Source organism: Perna viridis, chromosome 5, assembly GCF_037379345.1.
Source record: "Perna viridis isolate PV_CMFRI_1.1 ecotype Kerala chromosome 5, ASM3737934v1, whole genome shotgun sequence".
In the NCBI taxonomy this organism is placed as follows: Eukaryota; Metazoa; Mollusca; class Bivalvia; order Mytilida; family Mytilidae; genus Perna; species Perna viridis.
The window spans coordinates 3,089,520-3,108,071 of NC_142449.1; the positions used below are offsets into that span (position 1 = coordinate 3,089,520).

An 18,552-nucleotide genomic window follows, 5' to 3' on the forward strand; every position below is an offset into this window, starting at 1 on the left:
CTCTATGAGTTCCATTTAGTCTGTATTCTTTAATAATCACAGGTAAAGTGGTAACGAGCCTGAGAAAATCTCAGAGATAGATAGGGGGCGGATACATTCCTGGACAACTTGGACTTTAAACTCATCAATAGTCTTACAGAGTTCTATTGAATGGAATCAAATCTCCTTAGCACCCCAGGCTTTTTAAAGACAGCAAGATTTTCTACCTGGTCAAACAATCAAATTTCCTGTCTTTAATGTTTGGGGACATTGATAATGGCATTAAGTCCATTCAAGTGGAACTTCTCTGATATTAAAATAAATACTTAACAAAGAGTTTCGCTAACAACTTAGACATGGTTTATTAATTCTAACAACTTTTCATTGAAAAAGACTCATGTTAAAAAAATCAATTTTGTCAAAGAATATGAATTTTAGAAATTTTCTTCAAAACTTGATAAAAAGTACTTTAAATTCCACTTACCATATTATTGGAAAAAGTTTTAAAAGTTTTTCTCAGGTAACAGTTAATGTCGTCTGCTAGACACAAGTCATCAATATGGAACCTTGTCTTATTTGCCGATCCCTTAAAAACGACGTGATTCCGAATACCAGGTAAAAATCCTGTCAACCAATAGATGCTGTGTTCCAGTTAGGTGTACAATAAAGTGTCTCAGAAAGTAATGACAATTTATGAATAGGTGCCGTGAGGGCTGGCTTCACCTGAGATATAAATAGAAATCGGAGAAGTTAGTTGCTTGATTCCCAGGTATTGCTGTTCGGCCAATGAACAATTTACCACTCTATGCACTTGGTCTATAGCACCTACACGACAATGGAACTTCTTTCAATTTAAACAAGGAACGACTGTGCCAACACTGCGTTGATAAATAGAATCTATTGTCCCCAGGTAAAGATCTAAATTATCAAAGCCAATAATCTTGGTTCTGCCGTCAAGCTTGTTCCCCTGATCTTCACATCACCATACAGAAAGAGGTTTATTTCAAAGTTAAATGTCACTTGTAAAAACTTTTATCACCGTTAATCAATTCTCCAGCAGAATGAAATTAAAACTGCAACCTTTTAAGGTTTTGAATGTCTTTTAAAAGACTGTACTTTTGTTTTGTGACAATTTTAAAGTTTAAATCAAGCACTTCAATCACTTTGCAACAATGCTGAAATCTGACTCGTGTTTCTTTTGGAAACTTTGATAGCCAGATATTAATTTTCTATCAAATCACATAAGTCTCTTAACTCCTAAGAGTTACAATTTTTTGTCCATTTTCTATGAATGTCACTATAATCTCAAAACTTCTCCAAAATCATGGATTTTCACACTTAAGATGTTAATTCTGTCCAAATTGAGATGAATTCATTATCATTCAGAGTCAATTAAATCTGAATTGTCAGTTTGTTCAGAGATCTAATTAGCAAGTATGTCCAAACCCTTGTTACCTGGTTTTCAGTTAATAACATACAAAGAGGACCAAAGATAAATATCTCTGGTATTATCTCATTACTTATTGTCCAATTAGGGGCCTGAGATGTCCTGCTAGCAGGCTTGACAGGTAAGAATCAAGGTGTGGAAGAATCCAGGTAACAATTGTATGTACCTGTACAAAGGTAATTGATGCCTGGTCATAGATAACAATAAATCAAAGTCAAAACTCCAAGAGACTGGACTGACAGATAACAATATTATACCTGCAAGGTAGTTTATAGTCTTTGAACTTTGGGCAGGTACCAAGATAATTAAAAGTCCAGGTGAATTATATCTAGATGTACCAGTCATTTCAATTTCTCATGGCTTTTAATACATAAATTCCATAAAAACACATCATTATGGAATTATGACTACACTTAATATGTCACATAACTCAGTTTCTGTTAAATATATAAAATTACAATTCCTCTGTCTTGTCTTGATATTTAACAGGTTGTTTCCAAAATCTCAAAGAATTGCAAAAATGTATGCACATATCTGAAACACAATTGAATTAATTTACAACAGAATTTTTAGTTTCAATGGGTCATACCATGTAACAAAACAGAAAGGTGTTGCACAACTCTACAAGTACAAATGATTTCTAGACATAAATGTATCTTTAATAAAAGATAAATCAAAGCATCAGACTAGCAGACATGTCCAGACAGCCATCTCACCATTAAGTTACATTAAATTAAATTAAATTAACTACAAATTAATTTATTATATCCAGAATTCCTTTATTATATCAAGGATTGCAGAATCATGACAATAAGAAGCATAACATTTATTGTGGAAAACATTCACCACAAAGGATTATTTGTGTCAAATCGACAATTTCAAACAAGAATCCCAAAATCTACTAAGACAGAAACCTAAGGACAGAAATGTGAAAGCTTGAAAACTATTTAGTATGAACCCTTTCTATCAAAGTTCCATAATAATCTCTACAGACAAAACATGAAGGAATTTCAGACTTATCAACTGTGAGAAATACAAATCATGTGATGGATTCTTAACCTTACAAGATACAGAGCCGGATTACATCTTATAAAGAAACACAACATGGAATTCATAGGCACAGTCAGACTTCGGGAAATTTCAAGTTGAAAATAGGTCACACCGGTAACTGTCTTAGTGACCACTTGCATTAAACCTGTCGTAAAGGACTACAATTAAAATATCCCTATGTGGTGCGTGCAATGCAAATTTAACGCAAAATAAAAACCATCTATCTAATATGACCACAACTTTGCACTCCCTTGGAAGGTCACTTAAATCAGGTTTGACTGTACATGAATATACATGTATATACTGTGCATCAATCATACATGTACATACTCTACAACAATCAAGCCAGTAGAGAAGTGTAATGAAGTTCAACAACAGATTTTGGCCACAAGTTTCTTGCAAATTTATGAATAATTCAGTTCTTATTTAATGCTCCAAATTGTCTGTCAACATAATGTTCCTGAATAAATTAAATATAAGATATTTCTGAATATAAGACAATAAGATCCATATTAATTTGATGCAAGATGTTACCAACAGTTCATTAGAAGTCAAAGCACAAGTGGCGTGATGCTGTGATTGTAATCAGAATTCTGAAGGTGATATAGATAACAATTCATTACCAATATGTCTTGTTCCATTGGTGTAACCATAAATGATCATAGTCTCTTCAATGAAGAGATATGTGAACACATATAAACAAAGAAATTTATCACTTAAAAAAAAACTTCCAGAAAGAAAATTTATGTTACAAGACTATACAGTACTCTATGGAACTGGGTCAATTTTGGTTTCCAAGATGCTTATTAAATACTGGGGGACAATTCTTTTTTTTTTTCAATTTCATATTCTACAAAAAGAAAAAAAAGAATTTTTGAAAAAAAATTCTATGTTTTAAAGCAACTTTGACAAATGGCTGGACATATGGCCATGTAAACTTAAACTGCATTAACACAAGTTATTTAACGTATCATGGATGTAAAACATTATCGAGATGATGACTATTCATTAATCGTATATTTGATGACCATGACATGTGACATTGGAATAGAGATAAGTTCTCATCATCACTGATACTTTGTACCATTATCTCAAGTATCTTTGATGTTGTAATCCACACACAAAGTTAATTCACATAGAATATTATGATGGAAGAGATGTGTAGGCAGAAATAAATACAATTCTAAAGCTATGTACCTAGTCTATGTATACAACGAGAATGGATAAAGTGAATATGAAAAGGGACAACACCACTTGGATGAAAAATGTCACCCAAGGCCACCCCTGGGTCTTCAATGAACAACAGGGACACTCCCACACCACAGGGCAGGCTGGTGCTCAAGGCCACCCCTGGGTCTTCCATGAACAATGAGGAAACCCTCACACTACAGGACAGGCTGGTGCTCAAGGCCACCCCTGAGTCTTCAATGAACAACAAGGAAACCCTCACACCACAGGGCAAACTGCAGCTTGCCCCAAAACAACACAGGTCCAGCAACATAAAAACAAACTAGAAGTGAAAACAAAACAAGACATACAGTGGACAGAAATTCCTCACTTAGAACAGGCGCAAAAAATGTGGCGGGGTTAAACTACTTCAACGTGATCACAACCCTCCCTTTTTGAATCTGGCCACTGTGGAAAAAATATTACATACCAGTACACATGTAATTAAAATCATTTTAAAAATGTCTGAGTCCTTTGAAAAAATAGAAATGAAGAAAATGATTTAAGTTACACAAATGCACAAAGAACTACTAGCAGTTAGCTGACATGCCAACTCTAATGAATGTATTTTTTAACTCTATAATCAGTTCATACCTTAATATTATAAAAATCTAAAAGAACCTAGATAAAGTACAGTGTACTTTATTAAACATCAAAAAGTCTTTAAAAACTTAAATTTGTTTTTATTTGACAACATCCTTTCTCCATAAACTAACAAAATTGTATATGAAGTTTCCTATATGAAGTTTCCTAACATTGTAATTTGCAAATCAGAAAATATGAGTTCTGACTTAATTTGGAAACTTTAAACAATAAGATTCATGTCATATTAGGTCAAAAAGAAGGTCATTGTTTGTCTTAAAATCTATAGAGGGTGTCATGCCAACGTGAAGTCGACACTTTTTGATGAACTTTGTAGAGTCCTATTTCATGTTGAGGACTGAACTCACAATAAAATGAATGCCTTATTGTGTAGCATTATTCAGCATAATTGATGCCTTAAGCATCTACTCTAGTTACTTGGAGATGTATTATTTTGGGGAGATGGCATGAAAAGTTATGCATCATGGCACCAGGACACGATAAAAGATCTTTAAACATTGGAAATTCCAGCCGTGTTTTGAGGCGTATAAAACATTGTAGATTCTAATTTTTACCTGTCGCTGTCTACCTGGAGCAAAGCCATTTCTCTTTTGACATGAAACTGCCTTCATTATCTGAGATGATCTTGTTTCAGATGTGGTGAAATCAAAAGTCACATTTCAACCATTTTTGAAGATTAGATTTCTTTCCTCGTTCATTTGCAACTCAAGTTATGTGAAAATTTTGTTAAATATGAAACATTTTCATCAAGACTCTAATGGGTTAGAATTCAGTTTCAATTTAGGTATAGCAAGATAAACAGCACATAAAGTTTGAATAATTTCACCAAAAGACGAAAAAGGATAAAATCTAATTGGTTATCAGGAACTTGTATAGACAAATAAGTACACAGTGTTACCAACCTACCATAAGGCACACTGTCACAACATCACATTTATTGTACTTAAGTTAGACTGTTATAAATACTATACAATTTCTTGATTAAAGTAAGATATCAAAGAGTGAGGCTACTGTCTCCTTAAAATTTGGATTTGTTTAGTGAAAAAACTGCTGGTATGCGTACCGGTATATTTAAAATTCATGTTTTTTGGATGCATCTTTAAAAGCAATTCTAACAATTTTCACATAAAAACTTGTTTCATCAGTCTCCTACAATAACATTGCATAACCTTAAAAAACATCCATAATTCTGGAAATGTTAGTTACTTGTCCCTTTTAAATGAATTTATTATTGACGAAAATCCAGATTTTCACAACAAAGACCCAAAGCTATCAGAGAAATTTAAAGAGATTCCCTTTCTGAAAAACTAAATTTCCCACATCTTAGATATCTAAAAATTTTAAATACAAGACTTACATGTGGACAATAGAAAGTTTTCCAGGCTAGATGTCCTTTAAATGACCCTCTATGAATATACAATTATGAGAAACCCAATATCATTCCTTATCTTTTGTACAAGATTATTTGGCTAGAGGAACAAATTGGATGTAATTAGGAACCTATTATAACAGTTCTTTAACAAAGTGCTCTATCATAATTAATACAAAGTCTAGAGTTCCATCTCAACACCCAAAATACTTTTGAACTAAGCCTTTAAACAAATGGCTATCTTTTAAATTAATACTGAGTCATTGTTTCTGCATGCATTTACTTCATTTTCCCACCAAAATCTTTTGGCAGAGACTCTGCTACACAAGAAGTAATATATGAGTCTCCAAAAGTTCCATTAAATTGCAAATTTTTCTGTTTAAAAAGGGATGAAGAGCGCTTTTACAATCTATTAATACTACAATCAAGGAGACCCTAGAAAGGACATTTAAAGTATTCACAAAGGACTTTTCAAGAACCTCCTTTCAAAGGCCTTTTGTTAAACATTTCAATTTTATCTTGAACTGGGACAAAATTGTGGAACAAATTCTCTGCACCATGGCATAAATAGAATCATTAAAAAGAAGTACAGCGATTACTTCTGGCATGTTTAAGGGACATTTAGATGCATTAGATTTGGGTATTAAATTTTCCTGTTTTACCTGAGAACTGACTTCTACATGACACCAATCAGGCACATTTAAAAGCATAGAAAATTTGAGACTTGAATAATAGAGTTTTACAAGAGAATCTTCTAAAAGATCAATTTAACTTGAACTCTTCAAACAAGTCTGTGACGTCTTGGACACATGTTACACAGCATTATTCTGCATTTTAACCATTTTATTGAATTTCTATGTTAGCTTTGACATGATAGATGTGAACATATCAATGGTTTTCATGATAATCCATTCCACGCGATATTTGACAAGGACTGAGTTTCTTTTGCAGAATCAATTTTTGTCCAAGCTGTCACAGGCAACACTTTGAAATTTTCAATGCCAAAGGAACCTTTAGTAGTTTACAGCCACAATAGGCACAGAATTAATCTAATGATTTATGGAATAATGGCATGGAAATACATTATTGTTGAAACAAACAACTTATTATCTCCACATTTTCCATATTTGAATATGATCATTAGCATCATTTTCAATGCTCTGATATTCTAAGCTGTTACTCAGTTTGTCAAGAATTTAATTAAACGAACTTGATGAGTTAAACATAATTTCTCTTGGAAAATATAACAAAAAGAACATTTTTTTCATCAAATTAAGAAACCATGCTAATGTTTGATCTGGATGAATCTTCTCAATATATGCTAAAATATTTCTAATGATTAACTTGCTTCACAATGGATATATGTGATAAACCTGGCAGTAGGTACAAATATACTTATTTCATAGATCTCTACACATACTATAAAAATAGAGAGAAAGATTTACAGACAAGGAGTTCAAATACTTTTATCCTATTTTGTCAATAAAAACAAGAATTCAAACCTTAAAAAAATTACACCATAAGTACATAATAATAAAAGAATTTCCATATCAGTGATTTACTAGGAATATTATAATGACTTTATGGTAAATTTTTTTATGTAAATTGAAGTAAAGTACATTCCATAAAACTCAGACATTTAGTAGTTGTATATTCTCAATTTGCAGCATAGTAAATTGCCCACGTGGAGTGGAGTAATACAAGAGTGTTGTCTATCCTATTAAACAGTTAATATTTCTCTTCCTTTGCACTGACCTTGGGACAGTTTGATGGGTGGTTTACACCTTGTGAAATACATCACATATGGGCTGCACATCAATCTTACAGAGACATAAGGCAAATTTTCTTGATAGTTTGAAGAAAGTTCAAATCCTTTCAAAATGCTCCAAACTTATTCAAAGTTTCATTTTTCAACTCTACAAGTAATAATCATAAAGGAATGAAAAGAAAATGTCTTTCACCATCATTGATTTAGATTCATGAAATCCAATACACTTACAGAGTGTATCATCTTTCTATCAGCTCAAATAAACTGTATATAAAGAGAAACATAAAGACCATTCAATTAGGTGTCTATTAGAATGAAAGTCCCTCAGTGACGCAGTCGTTTGTCTTTCTAGATCTGTGATTAGGTGTCTATTAGAATCAAAGTCCCTCAGTGACGCAGTCGTTTGTCTTTCTATGAAAATAATGGATGTAAAGGAGATCATTCAAAATCATGTCAAATAACTGTTATTCATTTTTGCTTCCATTCCCCTTATTAAGTCTCATTTTTCCCATCAAATTAGGATGGCATTTTACATAGTAGAGAACACATATTCTTTTTCCCATAATATTGGAATAGTCAAGCTTTGACAGTCAAATTACATAGATACTTATAAACTATTAACCATTTAAACTTAATGGGACATCTTCCTGATAGTTTGGGCTTGTAGTCCATTAAAAAACACATGTTTTCTGACAATACATGGGAACCTTGCTACGTTCTGTTCAAACGCCTGACAAGTAAATACATCAAACAATCAATGTCAACTATAGAAGATATCCTGTAACAAAAGAATGGCTTTGAGGAACCCAGGTAAAAATGAAAAATTCCTAGGTCATTTGAACATTACAGACACTTCATTTTGTGGGTACCTGGGAAATTGAGACAGGTAGTTGCGGAAAGTATAATAAATTCCTCTGTCATCTGAAAAGAAACGTAGTTATAAGGGCATCGTGGAATGTCTTATCACGGTTAATAACTCTACTTCAGATATCGTCATTTTGGCCTAAGGAATGGGTGGCTGAGATCAACAAACATATTTCAATTTTCAGGTGAATAAACCAACACAATGAGTTGTTAACATAAAAATTCTAAGTTCTCATATCAGCTGGACCTTATTTTGATGGGTTTGATAATACAGTGCAAGTTCGCACAGATTCTGTCTCGGGAAAATGATTTGTTGTAATCAGAAGTATCAAACTTTACCAATGTTTCTGATATAATCAGCACTGTAAAGTAATCTCTCTAGTTTATATACAAAGTCTAAAGATTACACATGATTACAGAATCCACCCTAAATCAGTGAATCTCATGGATAAGGTCATTTAATTACACTCATATGATATTTCCAAATTTCAATAACATATGTATTTATAATTTGCAAGTACTGTATATCTATTCCGTAGAGAAGTTAGAGGAGAGGTTGTATGACACTCCATACCACTGTATTAATTCATGATTTGATGTGTATGTTTTTCTAAGTAAAAATATTGGTTCTTCTGAGAATGCAAGGATAAATGTGTATTTCTTAGAAACTATGCAAAAAAATATGCATTTATGCATAGTTTTTTTTCATATTTTTAATCAGTAAAGCCTGCATCTGATACAAAATAATAAGGAAAATAAGACAGAATATTTAATTTTCAGACAAAATTATTGATAAGAAAATTAATGACAGTAATATGAAGAAACATGTTACAGAGCCCTGTAATGGAATAGTTAGGTGTTCGATTTCTACAAAAACTAATTGAGAATCACAACATGTTGCCATCATCTCTTTAGAATGTTGTCTCAGACCATCGTTATGGTAACATTTTGTCATAATTTTATCAATACTTGTACTTCAGAATATGTGTTTTTTCATCCATAGATTTCAATGCATCAAAGATTTTTCACTGACTCTTTCAGATTATATCTGTCATGTAGGTCAAAAGAAGTTTTCTACAAGAAGGCAGTAAAACAATAAAATTTGGAAGGTGCCCTTAGCTATTTCACCTTTATGACAATAAAAGCTTTGAAAATACTCCTGAATAAATTACAGACCATGGAGGGATATACACTTTCTGACCTTGATCCCTATTGTTTGATATATAAATTAATGTCATTTAGATTTAGAGTATGGGAACAAAACGGTCTGCACTTAAAACTTCATCAAGAGACAGGTGGTCTGAGACAAAACCAGTCACGATCTTCAGAAAATAACAATCTAGAGAATAAAATACTAGATTTCCAAAATAATGGATCTACTTACCAGAGTACAACTGTAAAAAATCTTCACTTGATTGTTCAGTACCTGAAACAAAACAAAATATTTTGTAAATATAAATTGTATTAATTTTTTTTAATAAGTGCAAACTAACAAATGCAATGATTCAAGGAGACAATGTCCTGTTAGACCATTCAAATGCACCTTACATGTACCTGCCTTGTGACCAGTATTATAGACTTTCATATCACCCTGATAGTACCTTATAGATCAAATCAATGACTTTTAAAGACCAAACTAAGGACTATTAAAGATGGATGCTTCTCTCCATGAAATTTGAGTGTGATAAGTTGAGAAATACAAATCCTATCTCCTAAGCCATAACTTGGATAGTTTATAGACGAAGTACAATCAATGACTAAGTACCAATTAAGACAAGTGCTCTGACAAACAGCACCGAAGTTCCTGAATATCCTTTAACGCTGTGACAATTCTGACCTTTTGTCTGACTTTTAAAGAGCAATTCTGAAATGCTTTAACAACAGGAACAATGCAGGGCTCTCTAAACACATGATTATACCAGAACTCATCGTGATGGTAAATTAAAGCATTGACTTCCTCTCAACTTATTATTTCTGAAATTCATATATCCTGAAACTTTTGACTTTTAACACTAAGCCTATTTTCCCATATTTCATGTAGTAATTTTGTAGGATATAATTGGGAATCATTTTGGCATGAAACTCAACAATTGGCAAATTATGATGATTATCATCGGCAACCAGTTCCACAATAAAGGATGAAAATTGTCTGTTAATTTGGAAATACAGAGGAAATGCTTAATTTCTAAATTGCTGTACAAAATCAAGTTATAGAGTCTGGTATTTCTGGGTTACCATGATCTGGTGATTAAAGCTTCCAAAAACTTGGCAGAGACTTAAACAATGCTACAACTCAGGGATGAAATCCTTTGTTCTTCCAATGGTTATTGTTGCATGCACTTTTACAACAAATCATGACTAATGGGGGGGGGGGGGGCTCAGAGTATTCAAAGGGAGGTAACTCAGGCACTTCTACTACAAATTATGACTAATAGGGAAGGCTTAGAGTATTCAAAGGAAGGTAACTAAATGATATGACCATCATAACTGCTTTCTAATGATTTTTTTAATTGTTAACAACTAACAGCTCAAAATAGAAAAAAAATAAAAGAATTTTAAGATAAACTCTATCAAATTACTGAGTATAGCTGTACACTCTTTCACCTGGTAATAGAAAGAAAAACAGAAATCCATTTTTTTTTTAAATTTGAAGAAAGCTGCATCTTCAAATGCCAGCAACTAGTGGATAACAAAATAAACTTCTTAACTGTTAGAAAATGTTGTAAAAGACAATGTGCACTTCTAATACATTTCTGATGGGCACAATTTACATAAATTTTCTACAAAAAGGATTTTTTTTTTAAATGTTGATAATCAAAATTGGAAAATTTTATAAGATTTGCAATTTACTCAATGATTTGTAAACAAATTGTGATTTAATGAGAAGCTATAAATGCAATGATTCCGGAGATAGTTAGACCCAAAATGAAGTTTTGTATTGGCTACATTGAATCTGCATACCCTTTCACTAAGTTGACATCAGGCTCAGTGTCAAAGTTCAAGTGGCACTCAAAATTGTCATAACTGTGAATAGTATGGGTCTTGGCATGCATCCTGCAACAGATGCTGCTTTGTTAATGGCTCCATCAAGTTATTTATACCTAAATGAAATCTTTAATTTGGAACTAGGTTACATATTGTTTTAAATCAAATATAATTATATTGTCCATAACAACAACTACCCATGGACAACTGATATTAAAACAAAGAACTATTGTTCACTTTAAAGTATTGCATTTTTTATATCAAATACAACTCCACTACAACCTTATTACTGGCCATAAATACCTGTGGCATCAGGGCATGATACAACTGCTTCTTCTTAATAGGTATCAGGGAATGATACAACTGCTTCTTCTTAATAGGTTAACACAATAGAAATATCAGAAATGTAAAATAAGTGAGAAAAAATAAAGAGAGCTTACATCAATAGATACTAACAGTTTGGCAAAGTTCCATGGAAATTGCTGAAAGCATTTTTGAGTTATTGCCTGAAATGGAAATCACTCTATTTTTATTAATTAAGTCAAAAAATTGAAAATTAATAAAAAAAAAAAATCAAAAGCAACAAACAATTTACCGAAGTTTGTTGGAAGTACTGGAAGTTTTTTTTTTCATTATTACTGGAATTTTGAAAAAAAACAGAAGAATGGACAGTGGTATAAGAAATCTTGTCTGCAAAGACTAGTATTTAAAAAAAATCTCTTGTCTTATTAATTTAAGTGCCATCTTTCAGTAAATCCACTTCTTCTCCACCTTCTCTAAAATATTAGATATAATTTCTTATTCACAGAATGTGGTGTACATGGAAACCTTCATTGAACATGGAAAAAAAACTTGTCATCTACAAAATGTGGAACAGAAAAAACTCTACACAGCTTGGGTATTATACAACTTCAAGTGACATCTTTAAAGAACAACTTTTCTAAACCAATGTCAAACTTTCATATCAACATGATTAAGAAGATTACAGGGAAATAGTCCCCTATTATTGATGTATAGCATAGAAACAGGGTTTCACAATTTCCTAAAAAACATTTGGTTCCAAAATTCAGGTGCATTAAAACATGGGAATTTAAAAAAAACAAAATAACATATTAAGATAGCTAACTAACTAATTATTCCAGATGATTCCCCCTTTTTTCTCATATACTTCGTATACTTCAATAGATTGAATGGAACAATGGTAGACAACAAAAAAAAAGGTTACAATTCATGTCATACAAACATATTGGTGATTTGTGTTATCTGACTTTCTAAAAACATCTTAAGTCTCAAGACAATGCCAGAAACCATTTCCTAAGACTGCATGTCTGCAGAATCAGCAACACATGTTCTGGCAGAAGTGAAATCTTTTTTTAGTCAGTCCCACAGCTAATCACAAACAACACATTCTCAAATACAAGATGTTGGCCAAATTATTCAATCATTTTTACTTTCCCCACTTCACTTTCTTCTTGCCAAGTTTTCTTTACTAATACATGTACATGTTAGAATGGTTAGTCCAATATCAAAACACATGAAAAATTTATAAAAATTCTGAAAGATAATATACAATAATTTAGAAAGTAAAAGTTGTTTAGTTGCTGGATAACAATTTAAAGGACAACTACTAGTAAGCAGATAGAGTTTGTACACACCTATGACAAAGTCATTGGAATGATTGTAGCTTATCTTACAAGAATAATGATTTCCAATTTAAAAAAAAAGAAAAGTGCAAAATAAGCAACATATAAAAATATTGCATCCTACATAAAATCAAAACATATACAAGTAAGTTAAACTGTGTTACCTACCATCGTTATACTTGTATTAAACTGTTACATGTACATGTAGCTCATAATACTGCCACCGTTCAACTAACCGCTAAATTCAGAACTATGTACCAAATCTTATCTTCTGACAAAATATTAAACCCCTGCTTCCTGTTCAACATGACTAAGTCTTTCCTATCGTTAAAATGTTTCAATCTGAAGAAGCTCCTGACAAAAACAACAGGAAATTAGACTATCGTCACGACATACAGCAGAACTGATGGTGACAATCCCCTGCTCATCCACTTATAATCCCCTGTTCTCTAGGATGTTCAACAAATATTTACCATTTCATGAACCAGCACTTTTTATTATTGGACATATGACATAAATACATACTTAACATTATATTTAACCATCAATTTCAACAAAATGCAGGTTTTGAAAAATGTTGATTTCAGTAAAATAAAAAATTCCCATTTCAACAATTGTTATTCTAGCATTGTTCTATGACAATTTTTCAAAAAAGTAATGTCAATTCAGCTTCCCTATAATTATTTAAATTGTAGATGGTATTTTTCAAATTTTCTTAGATTAAGATTTAAATTTAGAAACAAGTAACAAAAAAAAATCCTATTAAATATAAGTTTTTTTTGTTTATAGCCTTTAAAATCTGTTCAATGTTTTGTAGCTCATTTTTATTATTGAAGAACACAAAAAGTAAAGTATATGTTTTTTTCTTAAGAATACAAATGTACCTGTAGTTAAGAAAAAAATGAATGTTCATGTCTTAGCATTTAAAATTTAGACTTTGGTTAGTGGTAAGGAAAGTGCTGCCTCATTTTTAAAATTTTTCCTAAATTGGGTTTGTTGAATTTGTTTGCTAAATTTGATGCTATACAGATGATTCATTGTATAAGGATGACTTGGTATTGACATGACACTATATCAACATGTTCTGAAATTGATGCCATTGTTCATTTCAACTACAACTTGTTGCCCTTGAGAATTGAGAGGAAAAGGGTCCTTCATCAAAGACTGGATTTCTTCCCTTTTACTGTACAGCTAACAGAAAAACAGGAAATAGAAATTCTAAGAAGAATTGCTTTCAAAAACAATGCAAAGATTGTTTCATATGGGACTTATTTCCTTGTAGGCATACACAACATAAGTTCAAAGTGAGGTTGTTTTTTTTTTTAAATATGACATTCTTAACACCAAGTACATTCCCATTAAAAAATATGAACTTATAAAATATAAAAGAAAATATTTTATCTATTTGTAAAGCAAATGAAATTTCACTGTTATAGTGATTTCTCATTAAAGGGGAGATAACTCATAATTTTAAGCATTTGTAGAACAATATTGACCAGTTTCTCTATCAATGCAATATTAAGATCAATTGATCTATTTAAAAGATGAAGTAAATTAAATCTATGTGATTCACCAATATTTTTTTGAAATGAATAATCTTAATCCCTGACATGTAAGGAAAGACCAACCAAATTTTAGTATTCCACTACTATGTTATAAAATATACAGATAGCCCTGCATTCAATGAATTCTTACAACATTGTGTTTTTTCTTGTTTTTTATTACATTAAATGGCTCCATTTCATATTTTCCTATTTTTTCCTAAAAGTTTATTGAACTGTTATCTAAGGAAATAACTTTATGTCGAAAAAAAAAGCAACAGTCATACCAATCCAAATCACTGTTAAAAGATTCCAGCAATTTGATTGGTTGGGTAAAGGTTGTAATCACAATGAATCAGAGAGTGAACTGACTTAACAAAAACTAGATAACACAAAGATGTAAACCATATATGAACTCCCAACGTAGCCTAAATAAAGTGAATTATGAACATTTTGGAGGATCAAAATTATACAGAAAATTTAAGCTGATCTACCCTCAAGCCAAATACCAAATGCTTACGCCAAAACACAACTAAGTAACAGCCTAGACACTAATCTGTATTACAAAATCATTAATTTGACCTTGAGGTCAACATTCATGGTCAAAGTTCATTAATCATGGTGCACAACACATCATCTTGAGATCCAAATATCAAAAGCCTACGCCAAAAGACAAAGTTACAGCCTGGATATGATTTGTTACGAACAGACGGAAGGACAAAAAGAATGATTACTATAGGGTGTCCGCCACATATTGGTGAGGCCCTAATTAAAACAGCTATAAAAGCAACTTCTACATGAACAAACAATCTGCCATATGAAATCATAGTATAGTGATACTTGTAAAAAACTAAACCCTAAAAAACCAGTCAACAGTTTATACAAGCTATCTCCAAAAGAACTTTTATTACAATTTGAGTGCATTTTCAATCTATGTAAAGCAAACCATTTTAAACTAAACAAATCTATCTGTCAAAAATGTGTTGGGCTACAGGCCTAAAAGAAATTATTACATCTTATCAGACCAAATATTTTGTTAGAACTACAAAGAACAACAAAAGTTAAAGAAGAAGAAAACAGAAATTTTGCACTGTGTAATAGAGATGATAAGGATCAAGCTACTGTGATAGGGCTCACAATGACTTCAAATTCAAAGCTGCGAAAATAGGATTTACTTAAAAATGCAACAACTAAAATTCGCATTGTGGAATTTTTTACAATGTGTGATTTTGCTCAAAATTGTAAAACTTAAACTCACATCGCACTAATTACTGAATTTGCAACAACTTAAAAACAGGCCTAAATCTAGAATGAAAAATCTCTCTTAAGCTATGTTCAGTAATAAAATAAAGGATGGAGCTTCTTGTCAAGAAATGAGAATTAAAAAAAACACATATAATCTGCATTTGAGAGCCAAGTAAGGATTTTATTTCTGTAGAGAAAGGAACATGATGTAAAGAATACAGATAGTATGACATTTGATACTTAGACACTTGGTCTATGTGTAATCAAAGCAGACAAATTCTTGTGTCTCTAATAAACTCCAGTCAAAGAAGATTTTGTCAAACTATCATGACCATATAGAGTGGAATGTATTAAAGGAAACGAGACTTGGTAAAAATTTGTTAAGAATTTTAAACAAGAGAATGGTATCAGGAAGAGATAAGATGAAAATCAGGTTTACTGCCTAAGTGTGATTTCCTGTTTAAAGGAATCCACTCTTCTGCCAAGCAAGAGATTAAAATTCTAACTTCCTTCTCAACACAACTAATCTATCATTTTATCTATGATGATGCTGGTTCTCAGTCTAAATTTTAACAATAGGATTATAAAATTGGTAATACTTGTTCTAGACAATAAATTACATGTAATTCCTTGTACAAATAAACCTATGTTAGTATAAATCTTCAATACTGATAAGGATCTTGGGGGTTCAAAATTGATTTTTTAAATATCATGAAGGATAAAAGATTTTGTGCAAGTTTGGAAACTTTGAAATGTGTAAAACATTATCAGCTCAACTCCGCTGATTAAAATAAATTTGTCTTGAAAAGTATAAAACCATGATTTATCTCCCTTTAGTGAAGGCCAGCACTGGGTTTAATTTATTGTTTTCCTATGTTTTAATAACATCTATTTGATACTACTTCATTTTGTCATATCATTTAAAAGAACTTTAAAAGCTGTTAAATTAAAATTCTCTATTGCTTTTTCATCCTACACATTATTGATTCTGAATAAAATTCTTAATAAAAGAGAAAAACTTAAAAAAAAAACAAAACAAAAAAACAAAAAAACCATTTTAAATAAATTTTCATGATCTTACAAAGAGCAAAATATTGATGCTTACAATAAAACTCCTGTGCAAGATATGTTTCACAAGATATGGGAACAATTACAATAACACATATTTCTAATAGGAGTAAGCTTTAAATCCAGAGATCTAAGCTTAATGAATCTTATAGCCAGGGTAGAAACCTCACTCAAAATCTAGCCAGTCCTGAATACAACTTTTCAATACGTTTACTATATGGCTATGTAGAATTTTGCTTAAATTAGCAAGCCCTGCCAAAAAGTATCCAGTCTCGGGCTAGCAGGCAGGCTGCTATTTCTCTGATACAGCACAACTTAAAAATCATTCTTTCCACTTGCTAATTGGTATACTGTTTCTGGTTCTGGATAAAAAATCACAAGATAATTTATATGTATGTATTACTATTTGTACTTTCAAATATAATGAGTTTATTTGGTGTAATTTTATTAACAACACTGCAGCTTTTAAGGATTCATTTATTTTTATAACAAAAAAAGTATTTGTCATTAACCAGAATGAATTTTAACAATTCACACCTTTACAGTTGTAAGGATAATAAAATGTAAATACCATCATCTCAGAGTGAATTTTAGTTCATTTTTTTTACATTCCCTGTGTAAAGCAAGCATGATTATAAATCTGGTAAACAGAGGGTGGGATTAAATAACAACTCAAACCACAACAGCTTCTTTTTTATTCATCATCAACAACTAGTAAGAAAACATTTGAACAGTTAATGTATTTTTTTTTTCAATAATACACCCATCTCTTTAAAGCATATTTTTCTTGCAGGCTTTTGAGCTGAGAGTTAGCACCAGTTCTCAGCCTATTAACCTTCTTCAAAAATATATTTGCAGCATTGCATTTTAAAATATATTCCTATAACAATTCTCACTGAATTGATGTAAGAAGTCAAATGTGACACCTGCATGGTTGGAAGCATATCTGCTATTAAAAACTTTTCAAGATATATTCACCTGGTCATACCTGGTTACCTGTAATCAATCAGTCCATCCTACTTCAATGTAATCTGATATCAAACCAACCTATCTTTCCATTGAAATTCAGAGATTTTGGCAATTTACCTGTCTTTCGCCGGAACGTCGCTGGTTTCCATAAAAGTTATTGATCGTGAAATATCACCATTGCCAAGCTGTCGTTCCTCGGCATTGACTTCAAATCAAATGATTTTCCTACAGAAAATGGTGCAACAGTCCGCCAGGTAGAAAAAAATGAATGAACTTTAAACCTAAACTTTTTCAATTGTCGGAAGAAAAGCTCTTTAAAACTTCCTGAAGCTAAAGACTTTAAAGCTCTGTTCCTTGCAAGTTTATTTACAAACTTACCATAAAACGGCGAAAAAAGAATGTATACATAGATCTATAAATATACATCTATGTACAATCTGAATGCGGTTTGCTCATGTGGAACGCTGCTTCCATCCCTGATATTCTATAAACACGTGTTGGAGACAGACACCTGTTGCATGGAATAAAGTGAAAATCGTTCAAAGCGTTACTTTACCTTCTAAGTGGAGTTCTTTGTTCAGCCGCTATCTAAAATCTTCAACTTCTTCCCAAATCCGCCCCTTTCTATGTCAACAATCCATTCCAACGCCGTTGATAATATGGTGACAATAAAACTAATCTTCCTTCCCAAATATCATGGTTGATAAACTCTCCTCGTCTGCTAGCTGACAGAGGGCGCCGCTAAGTACTATTAACCAATTCCAGCGGTATTGTCTGATATACAATGGAACCAA

At 31.7% G+C, this 18,552-nt stretch overlaps 1 protein-coding gene across 6 annotated transcripts in view; it reads right to left on the minus strand.

The window, feature by feature from the left end:
- The window catches only part of LOC148615617 (uncharacterized), a 37,563-nt gene extending 19,011 nt beyond the window's left edge, over positions 1-18,552 (minus strand). The window contains exons 1-3 of one of the 6 annotated variants that reach the window (XM_088582014.1): positions 13,104-13,261; positions 9,692-9,733; positions 464-702 (exon numbers count right to left, since the gene is read on the minus strand). The gene's annotated coding sequence lies outside the window, so the exon portion shown is untranslated. Of the gene's footprint in view, positions 102-463; positions 703-9,691; positions 9,734-9,908; positions 9,928-13,103; positions 13,262-17,875; positions 17,977-18,314 lie in introns of those variants that run through there. The other 5 variants (XM_088582016.1, XM_088582017.1, XM_088582013.1 and 2 more) reach the window with 5 other exon arrangements.